General features: G+C 46.9%; 1 pseudogene; it reads right to left on the reverse strand.

The window, feature by feature from the left end:
• Nucleotides 1–2341: 2341 nt before the first annotated feature.
• On the reverse strand, nucleotides 2342–3895 carry LOC102150243 (large ribosomal subunit protein P1 pseudogene; annotated as a pseudogene).
• Between the last annotated feature and the right edge of the window lie 7259 nt (nucleotides 3896–11154).

The raw sequence follows: 11154 nt of genomic DNA on the forward strand, positions 1-11154 counted from the left end.
GAAGACTTTGCCTGGTTCACATCTAATTACCTGTTTTTCTTTTTTAGTTTTCCCAGTTCCAGTGAGTGGCACCACAATCCATTCAGTTTCTTACGTCAGAAATCTAGGAGTTTTCCCTGAAACGTCCTTCTCCTTCAGTATCTATATCTAATCCATTGCAAACTCCTATTGATTTGATTTCTAAATACCTTCCCAACCTGCCTGCTTCTCCCTATCACTACTGCCACCTCCGCAATCCACTGCATCATTTCTCCTGAGGCCACCATGAAGCCGACCTGCTGGTCTCAGCGCTTCTACAGCCTCCCCCAACTGTTTTCCACACCGTAGTTAGGGTGATCTCCTACAAAAGCAGACATGATGACGTGACTCCCAACCTCTAACCCACCTCTTACTTACAACTCTTGGACAGCTTCCTTCTCCTCCCGGGAGCAACCCAAGTTCTTCAACATGGTCTCCAAGGCCTTGCATGGCATTCCTTGACTAGCTCCCACTCACCTCATGCACCACTCTCCATTTCATTCTCTGCACAACTGCCACCCTGACCTTGCCAGCACTTTGCTCCATGTTGCTCAAAGGTCTTTGCATATGTTCTTCCTTCTGCTGGAAAGCTGCTCTCCTCGCTTTGGCTGATTAAAAACCCTACTAATCCTCAGACACAGGCTGAAGCATCCCTTCTCTGGGAAGCCTCACCCAGGGCTCATTTCCTAGCTATATTTTGAAATAGAAATGTCCTCATAGTACTTGTGTCACTTAGTATTCATGTCACAAAGTATTCGTGTCACGTTACACATACTCTCATGGCTGTAATTTTTAAAGAAATTAATATATGTTTTCTCCATTCTAGTAAAAGCTCTGTGAGAGTATGGGCTCTATCAGATTTTGTTCACAATTGTATCCCCTGGGGCCAGCATAGTGTCTGACACTAAGAAGGTGTAAAAAATATTTTTAAATGATCAACTGAGCACAAACTGTAATACATGCTATGAAAGAAACGACCAGAGTGCACAGATAGAAAATATAGCTAATTAGTGTGGTCAAGGCAGCCTCTCTAAAGAAGTAACAATTAACTGAGTTCTGAAGGATGAAAAGGAGGCAGCCATGGGAAAGGTGAGTGAATGTGTCTTAGGCCAAGGGATGAGTATGAGCAAAGACTGTGAAGTGGGAAAGAGTTCTGGAAGGTCAAGGAAAAAGGAGGCCGTGGCTGGAGTATAGCGAGGAGGAGACAGCCACAAGATGAGTTTGGAGCAACAGACAAGGCCCAGATCATTGAGGATTCATTGACCGTGGTAAGATACTTGTGTTTTATCTGAGGGATAATGAGAAGCCATCATAGGGTTTAAGAGAGGGGTGTCTCATTATCTGATTTCTGCAGAGATAATAGACCGGACTTGTGCAAGACCGGAAGCAAGGACATCCAGTGAGGAGGCCATTGTAGCCATTCAGGTGAAAGATGGTGACAGTGTGGATCAAAATATTTGAAGGGAATAGAAGAGAAGTGGGTGGAATCGAGAAGTGTTTTGGAGATAGAAACAATAGCACTTAATAATGGATTGAATTGGAGGCAGAGGCAGAGATTGGAATTAAGAAGGTGGCCTAGTTTTGTTATTTAAGCAATTGTGTGGATGGTACCATTTGTAGAGGTGAAGAAAACTGAGGACTTGAGGGAGGAGAAATCAAGGATTTAGTATTGGCTTTATTAACTATGAGATATCTATGCAATACCCAAGTGGGCATTTCAAGGAGACGGTTGTATATGTGAGTCTGGAACTCAGAGGAATGATGGGATTGCAGATCTAACTCTGGGGGTCATAAAGTTATAGATGGTACTTAAAGCAGTGGGGATGTACAGAACCACTCAAGGAGAGTGTGAGAAGAGGGATGGGCTAAGCCCTGTGGAATGCGAACATTGGACACCAGGCGAAGAAGAGATACTTGCAAAGATTCAGAAGTGGCCACAGTAGAAGGAGGATGCCTAGGGAAAGGCAGACTTGTGTCAATAAAGAAGACGTTACCTGAGCCAGATGGGGCCGAAGGACCAAGGGAAAAGAGGCAGACATTGGATCTGGACACACAGTCAAAGAAACTGGACAAGAGCAGAGGGACTGGGAAGGGAAGCCAACCAGACTGAACTGGTTTGAAGAGAGGAAATGGGAAGCAAGGAAGTGGACACTGCGAAAAAGGCATTGATGAAAGAGGTGAATGGCCATAGCAGCTGAAGATAATGAGGAGGAAGCAAGTGGATCTAGAAGAGAGAGGCAGGTTGGACGGACTTTCCCTTTTTTTTGTTTCTAGGAGTTCAGCTTTTTATTGAACGTGTTACAAAGAGGTCTCGTCAAAAAGACTAAAAGCCCATGTCATCATCGGACCCCTCAGATTCTTCTTTCTTTGCCTCCACTTTCTTCTCCGGGGCAGCAGTGCTGGAGGAGGCAGGACCCCCATTCCACACCCCCAATGGGGCAGGGCCACAGCTCCGACTGCAGTGAGGCTCCCATTGTGGACCTTGGCCAGGGCCTTTGCAAACAAGCCAGGCTAGAAAGGTTGCACGTCTACACCAGCTACTTTGACAAGGGCATTGATCTTATCCTCTGTCAGTGTCAGCTCATCACCCTGCAGGCTGAGAGCCAAGTAGATTCAGCGAAGCTCAGAGACTGATGGTGTGGGCGAGCGCTGGGCAAGCAGCTGCTGGAAGCGAGGCCTCACCCCGATGGGGCCTTAGCTTTGTCAGAAGGTCTGAGCAGCTCAGCAGAAGCTGAGGGAAGAACGTGAATCTGTTGATCTTGACAAGATGCCTAGAGGAAGACATTTGAAGAGATCTGGGGCTATGTTATAGGAACCAAGAAGGAAGTGAAAACCAAGCCAGGTGCTGGGAGGCTGCCTATGGCATGAGGAAACAAGGTTTCCTGGATTACTGATTATAAAAACCCTTTTAGGTTAAAAAAGAGTGAAATTTGTGAAGTTGGGAGAACAAAATCAATTCAGATGTCTGAAATGGGGCTAAGTTAGACTGTTAAATCTTTGATATTTCTGTAATTTTTTAGATTGTGAGCAGTTTTGTTATACACTATTTTTATTTTGTTATTTTTTTGTTTGTTTTATTTGTTATACACAATTATGCAAGTGAAGTAACAATTCGTATAGCCAATAAACACATGAGAAGATGTTCAACACCACTAATCATTAGGGAATGTAAGTCAAAGCACAATGAGACGCCACCTCACATCCATTAGGATGGCTACTACCCAAAAATAGAATATAGTAAGTGTTGGTGAGGATGTGGAGAAATTGGAACAACGTGCATTGCTGGTGGGGACGTAAAATGGTGCAGCCACTAAGGAAAACAGTGTGTCGGTTCCTCAAAAAATTAAATACAGCATCACAGAATGTGATCCAGCAATTCTACCTCTGAGTGTATACCCCGAAGAATTGGACGCAGGGACTTGAACAGATATTTGTACACCAATGTTTATAGTAGCATCATTCACAATAGCCAAAAGGTGGAAACAACCCAAATATCCATCGATGGATGAAGAGATAAAGAAAGTGTGGCATATACATACAATGAAGTATTATTTACCCTTAAAAGTAAGAAATTCTGATACATGTTACAACATAGATGAACCTTGAAAACATTATGCTATGTGACATAGGCCAGACACAAAAGGACAACTATTCTATGATTTCACTAATATGAGGTACCTACAGTAGTCTAACTCACAGGGACGGAAAGCAGAATGGAGGCTGCCAGGAGCTGGGGGCAGTTCTTATTGAATGGGCACGGAGTCTTAGTTGGGGAAGATGAAAAAGTCTCGAGATGGGTAGTGGCGATGGTTGTACAACAATGTGAATGTACTTAATGCCACTGACCTGCACACTCAAAATGGTTAAACTGGTACATTTTATGTGATATATATTTTAACACACACACACACACACACACACACACCAATCTGCATGACTTAGGCTGGATGACAGTGTGTTGTGTTGATAGCTCAAAATGAGGGGCCTGAGTGACCTGAAGTTAAGGCCACTGTCCTGGGGAAACTTGAAGAGGAGAATCTGCAGCCACTTCACGAGAAGCAGCAGGACAGACAGGGACACTGGGCATTTTGGTTTCCAGCCCACGGAGGTAACAGGCCACCTTATCGTGGCTCCTGCCCTTCTCACCACAGTCTGCTGCCCTGATGCCAGGAAAGGACATTGGCCTGGGGCTGCTCTCTCCTCAGAGGCCTCTGGGGGGGCACACTGCAGTCCACATGCTGGCCCGTGTCTGATGACCATGACTTCACTCTCTGAACTCTGAGCACTGAACAAGCAGTGAATTTCCTCACCAGCTGCCCCGTAGTGGTCTGTGTCTACTTGGAGTAAACCTTCCTTGCTGGTGCCCACAGGTGACAGGGGCCTTTCCAACACTGAGGTGGACGTGGGAGAACCAGGATGTGGGGGACAGTGACGTGGAGAGGCGATTTGTGTTTCAGGAAGAAAACTGTAAATGGGCCAGAACTTATTCGTCGATTCAACAAGTATCTATTGAAGGCCGGCTACGTACCGAGCACTGTTTCAGGCACCAACAAGGTTGCTGCCGTTTGGGGAGCTTGCTTCCTAATGGAGTCAGACAGGCTGTGAGTTAGTAAAAAATTGTAAATGAATAACATGTCAGGTGGTCATAAGTGCTATCCAGACAAATAAAGCACAATAAAGAGATAGGAGCTGTTGGGAGGGTATTATTTTATGCATTAGATTATTAATATTGCATAAAACAAATATTATATTAATACTGTACAAAATAAATAGTGTGGATTAAATAAATGTATAAGTGGTATAATTTTATATAGTGATAAGTACTTTCTTAGTCTGTTTGGGCTACTGTAACAAAATATCACAGACTGCGTGGCTTGTAAACAACAGAAGTTTATTTCTCACGATTCTGGAGGCTGGAAGTTCAAGATCACGGCACGAGCACGGTCGGGGGCTGATGACGGTTCTTTTCTGAGTTGTAGACTGAGGACCTGTCCCCACATGATGGAAGGGGCAAGGGAGCTCTCTGGGGTCTTCTGCAGGAACACCGATCCCATTCATGAGGGCTCCATCCTCAAGACTTCATCACCTCCCAAAGGCCCCACCTCCTAATACCGTCACCTTGGGGGTCAGGATTTCAATACATGAATTTGGGGAGGACACAAACATTCAGAGGATAGTAAGTGCTATGAAGAAATTAAAGCAGGGCAGGGGGATAGAGAGTGCCACTGGAGGAGGGATGTCTATTATAGGCAAGGTGGGCAAGGAAGGACAAAAGGGTGACATCTGAGCAGAGACTTAAGTCATCTGGAGATCTGTGCAGGCAGCAGGAATACTGAGTGTACAGGCCGTGAGGGAGGACAGGTAATAGCGTGCCTGGGAAAAACAAGATGGCAGTGGAGGCTGGGCAGACGTTGGGAGGGTGGGGATGCGGAGGGGGAGACGGGGCGGGAGAGGCAGGGCCGTGGACGGCAGGCAGGCTTTATTCTAATGTGGTGGGAGTTTTAAGTGGGGGATACACGTGATCTGATTTAACTTTGGAAAGGCACATGCTATCTGCTCTGTGCAGGTTCACCGCAGGGAGGCAGGAACAAACATACGGAGGGTGTTAGAGTAATCCATCGGGAGAGGGGGAGGACTTAGACAGAGATTTAATGGTGAAAGTGATGCAAATTGGTCAAATTTAGGCACGGAGCAAATGTAAGAAAAAACATATAAAAATACAATTAGTTAACATTTATTGAGCCATGCCATATGCCTGTTGCTATCCTAAACACTTTCCGTGCATAATCTCCTTTAATTCTCACAATGACTCTGGAAAGAAGGAATCCTTGGGGTCGGCCCAGTGGCACAGCAGTTAGGTTTGCACATTCTGCTTCTCAGCGGCCCAGCGTTTGCTGGTTTGGATCCCAGGTGCGGACATGGCACCGCTTGGCAAAAGCTATGCTGTGGTAGGCGTCCCACGTATAAAGTAGAGGAAGATGGGCATGGATGTTAGCTCAGGGCCAGTCTTCCTCAGCAAAAAGAGGAGGATTGGCAGTAGTTAGCTCAGGGCTAATTTTCCTCAAAAAAAAAAAAGAATAAATAAATAATAAGGAATCCTTTTCCCCAGTTCACGTTTGGGAAACGGAAGCTTACAAAGGTTAGGGCCCGTGGCCAAAGTTGTACTGTTTGTAATGACTGCAGTTGTCACTGAAGCCCAGGTTGTCTTGACTCCAGATCCTGTGACTTTGGTTCCAGTATTGCACTGAAGTACCCCTGACTGGTCAGTGCAGAATGGAGGGGGGCAGAGCAGAACAGGGATGGGGGTGAGAAGCCAGAGAAGCAGGGAGATGGGCCTGTAGACAGACAGCTGTGTGTGTCCCTCCTGACCCACAGACTGGGGTCCATGGGAAATGGAGGTGTGGACGGAAGCCCACGGGGCAGTTCTCCTGAAGGGCTCTGTGAGGTCGGGGTGCTCACTGCCCTGCTTGGGTCCCCAGATATCCAGAATGGAGGAGAGTGACACTGTCCTCACTTTTACTTCAATCAAAGTGCCAGGAGGGCTCTGGGGCATGGGGCACCTGGCGGGATGAATCTTGTGTGTCTGAATTTCTAGGAACACTTGTCCGTGGGCATTTGACAGAGTTCTGAGCTGCAGTATAAGCTCTAGTCAGTGAAGTCTGAATCATTACTGTTCCTGTGACCTCACAAGTCAGAATTCAAAATTCTTCTCAGATGATACGGCCAGAGTTGGATCAATAATGGTGGTTTGAGACATCTAAAACCACAAGGTCAAATCCACACACAGGGGTGCCTGGAAAAAATGGCAAAATCCTTCAGACCCAACTCTACCCTGTAGCATCAGAACAGCAACTAAGGGAGGTGGGTAACATTCAGGTGAGAGCCACCATCAACAGCTGGAAACACCGGCAAGAGGGATCATCAGCGTTCACCCCTCGTTAGTTGAAACTGTGGGAGTGGCTAGGATTGCTCAGTGAAAACAAGATGTCTCTTATCCCCAAATATAGGTACTGAAGGAAAGTTTAGAAGAGCAGAAAATTAATCAGAGATAGACAACCTACTAATTAAAATAATTGGAAAGACATTTAAAATTGGAAGCTTTGTTTCCTGAAACCTGGAAATCGGGCTCTGACTTGTGTCAGTAACCCGCCTAGTGGCTTGGGATGCAGGTCAGGACAATCCACCAAGGGGGTCCCAGTGGCAATGCCTCAGGTAGAATGAGCCCTTTCACTTCCTTTCTCCCTCTGTACCCCTTCTCATGTCCCTCCCACCACGTCCCCTGCAATGGTATTTGGTGTCCTCATGCTGTCACCAGAACAACCACTGGGTCAGAACATCTAGTCTCATGTTTCCTGGTAGTGCCTCAGTTTCCAAATTACGCCTGCCAGATGTCCATTTCATCTCACTCCATGGAAAAATCCAGTTGATAAGGGACAGTCGAAATCAGCTGGCTGTTAAAAGAAAAGTATCTGAGAAAACTAATTCATACTTCAGTGTGAACAACTGCTGGCATAAAGGTGTTAGATGTCATAGGGATGTTTTGCTTTGAAAAGTGTAGCTTGATAACTCACAAGGGTGAATATTATGGAGAAATTTTAAAAGGATTTTTCCCCAACTCTCAGGATTTTTGGATTCACTCAGCAAACATTTTAAAAGTTCCTTCCCTGTGTCAGAAGCTGCATTAGGTGCCAGGGTTATAAATGGTATCCCTTTGAAGAAAATCACTGTCAGTGTACGGGGTAGATAAGTAAACAAAGGTGATGCCTTCTGATTCAGGCTCTAATAAGGGCACGACTGTGTTGCTTAAGGCTGTAATGATGGCATGACTGTGAACATTTTTATGGACTTCCATTATAGGAGATATCAAAGGTCCTTGCCCTTTGAGTCAATTGAACTCAGGCTTTTAAGTCCCTCCACAACCTCCCCAACCAGCATGGAACCTGCAAGAGAGCAGAGGTCATCAGACTTGCCCATGCTGTGTAGCCCCAGTGCCCGGAATCAAACCAGGCAGGTTGAGGGCATTCAGCGAAAATCTGGTGAAGAACAAATAAACGACTAAGTTTGAGCAGAATACAAAGTCCCTAACATGGTGAGTACGGTTGGGTCATAGAGCTCTGTGGGCAGTGAGGACCTCCCGTGGTCAATCCATGCATGCACTAGGTCCGGCCAGTCTCTCCTGCTCTAGCAAAAATTCCCCCTCTCCTACGGCATCAGTTTTGCTCCCTCTTCAATTATTCTCATAAACGTGCCCTTCCTCTCCAGCCGATGTCCCATTTCCTTGCTCCGCTTTGCAGCAAATCTCCTCAAAATTGCTGTCTGTACTCACTTTCTCTGATTTCTCTATTTCCCCACTCTCTCTCAAATTCTCTCAGTCAGTTCTCACCCGTCTCTCCCCCAAAGCTGTTCCTGTAGAGCCCACCTGTGCCCTCCACGTTGCTGAGTCGGTGATGCCCTGTAGCCCTTATCTTGCTTACACAGCGGCGGCTCTGGACTGGGATGATCTCTGCTCCTCCTTGACACAGCCTCCCCACCTGGCCTCTGCTCTGGCCTCGTCTCTACCTGCTTCATTGGACACAGACACTCCTTTTAGTCTCTGCTGCTTGCCTCCCTTCTTCTCTGATCCTTAATGCCAGCCCGTCCGAGGATTGATCATCAGTCCTCTTCTCTTTCGATAGGCACTTCCTTGGAGACCTCATCTAGTCCCATGATTTAAAATACCGCTTATATGCCTTCAACTCCCAAATGTATACCTCAATCCACTGCTCTCTTCTGAACTCCAGGCTCATCAATCCAACCGACACTCCCCATCACCAGTGGCTTGTCCAACAGATGTTTTAAAGCCAGCACGGCTACAGGGAATCCGTAACATTTCCCCACAAACTTGTTTCACCTTCCAAGTGCTCACACCAAAACCTTCGAGTCCTCTTTGCTCTCTCTCTCTTTCTCACATCCCACGTCCAATCCATCAGGAAATCTGGTTGGCTCTATGTCTGAAACACACCCAGAATTAGACCACTTCTTGTCACCTACACTGAGTGCCACGACCCTGGTCTGGGCCACTGTCCTTTCTCATATAAATAACATCAATAATCCCCTACAATAACAGTCTATTCTCAACAGAGCCACCGAAGACATCCTGAAACATCAGTCAGACTCCGTGCCTCCTCTAGTCAGAATCCTGCGATGGCTCCCTATTGCCTGAGTTGAAACCACGTGGCCCGAAAGACCTTACATGATCCGCACTCCTTCCCCAGCCTGTTCCACCACCCCCTCCTCCGTGTTCGTCACCCCGCTGGCTCACTCCAGCCGTGCTCTTCTCCTGCCTATTCCTGCCTCTGCCCCAGGGTCTTTGCTTTAACTCAGGAGTCAACACACTTTTTCTGCAAAGAGCCAGATAGTAAATATTTTATTCTTTGAACGTCTCCATCACAGCTACTCAACTCAGCCGCTGCAGTGCGAAAGCAGCCGTAGACAGTGCGTAACGAATGAGGGCGGTCATGTTCCAATACAACTTTATTTTTGGACCCTGAAATCTGCATTTCATGTAGTTTTCATGTGTCATGAAATACAACTTTTCTTTCGATTTTTTCCAGCACTTTAAAAATGTAAGAAACATTCTTAGCTGGTGGGCCATCTAAAAACAAGTGGCAGGTTGGATTTGGGCCCTGGGCCGCAGTTTTCAAGGAATGTTCTTCCGACGGGAATCTGCTTGACCATTCCTTTCTCTCTTTAGTCTTCGAGGAACACCACCTGCTCCAGGAGGCCTGCGCAGACCGCCCGTCTAGCCCTGCCCCACCCTCTCTTGTCGCCTTCGACGTTCTCCATCCTCCTTACTCTCTCTACTTTTTCCCTTTTGCACACATCTGTCAACCTCTAACATGTTATGTAATTTACTTATTATCGTGTTTACTGTGTATTGCTGTCCTGCCCCTGCACAGGGGTGGGGCGATTCGTCTCTTTTGCTCCTTGCTAAATTCCAAGTGGAGAGATTAGTGCCTGGCACGGGGTGGGCGTTCGATACACAGTTGTTGATTATTTATTATGAGTGGCCATTTATTAGTGGATGTTTTCAGATGTGCTGATTTTTGCCTCTCTCTATCTCAGATAATGAATAGTAGGAAAATAAGGATGCCCTGAATCTACCAGAGGCATCAGGGAAGGCTTCAGGGAGGAGGCAACATGTGAGCGGAGTCTAAAGGAGTAGGGGAGGAATTCATGGGATGGAGAAGGGCTGAGGGGAGGGCAGTCCAGGCAGAAGAAACTGTGTGCTTCTGGGATGCAGGGAAGAGTATGAGGCATGAAGGCTGGTGTTAGTTCAGTGTGGGCCCAAGGGCAGTGATGGGGGAGAGGCTGGAAGAGTCCATAGTCACTGGGGACGCAATGCTATGGATGAATATAGGTGCCATTCACAGATTTCTGGGGATTCACGAGCTAGCCTTCTTCAACTCTGAGTGAGTCCAGACTCGCTTCTGTTGTACCACACCCAAGGACTTTTCAGAAAAGTAATCCAGTATCATTCCTCCATACTTTTCTCAAAACTGCTCCACCATAAAATAGTGAGCAGTGTGAGTCCAGGGTGTCTGACGAAGATGCTCTGGATAACGACGCTTCCTAGGGGCCTCTCAGGATGGCAGATCACACCATGTGCCCCTAGCCCCAGAGCCCCTGAGTGGGTAATAATATGGCGAGATTCACATGGGCAGGACTCACCCCAAGCAACATCCGTGCTCTCTGAAGCCCTCCTTCCCTACCCTGCCTGGGTCAACAGCTGAGACCCCTGGAGCAGAGAGAAGCTTTTACTTTCTCACTGCCTATTTTATGCACAGCCTTGTGGGGCCTGAGGAGTCGGTGTGGAAGATGCTCAGGGCCCTGGAGAGAAGGCACAGGCAGGTAGAGCGCCTGCACAAAGCAGGGTGTACTAATACAGTCCTTGGAGGAGGAGAGGGAGTCCACTTCTGGGTGGAGAGACCAGGGAAGACTTCATGGAGGTGGTGGCATTTTGTGGCACTCTTAGTCAAAAATGGGAGGAGATGGGGAAGGAAGCTCAACAACTGGACAACAGGAGTGTGTGGACAGTTGCGTGCAGATTCGAGATTAGCACCGATGCAAGCAATCTACTAATTGCATAAATAACGA

Source organism: Equus caballus, chromosome 4 (assembly GCF_041296265.1).
Source record: "Equus caballus isolate H_3958 breed thoroughbred chromosome 4, TB-T2T, whole genome shotgun sequence".
Taxonomy (NCBI): Eukaryota; Metazoa; Chordata; class Mammalia; order Perissodactyla; family Equidae; genus Equus; species Equus caballus.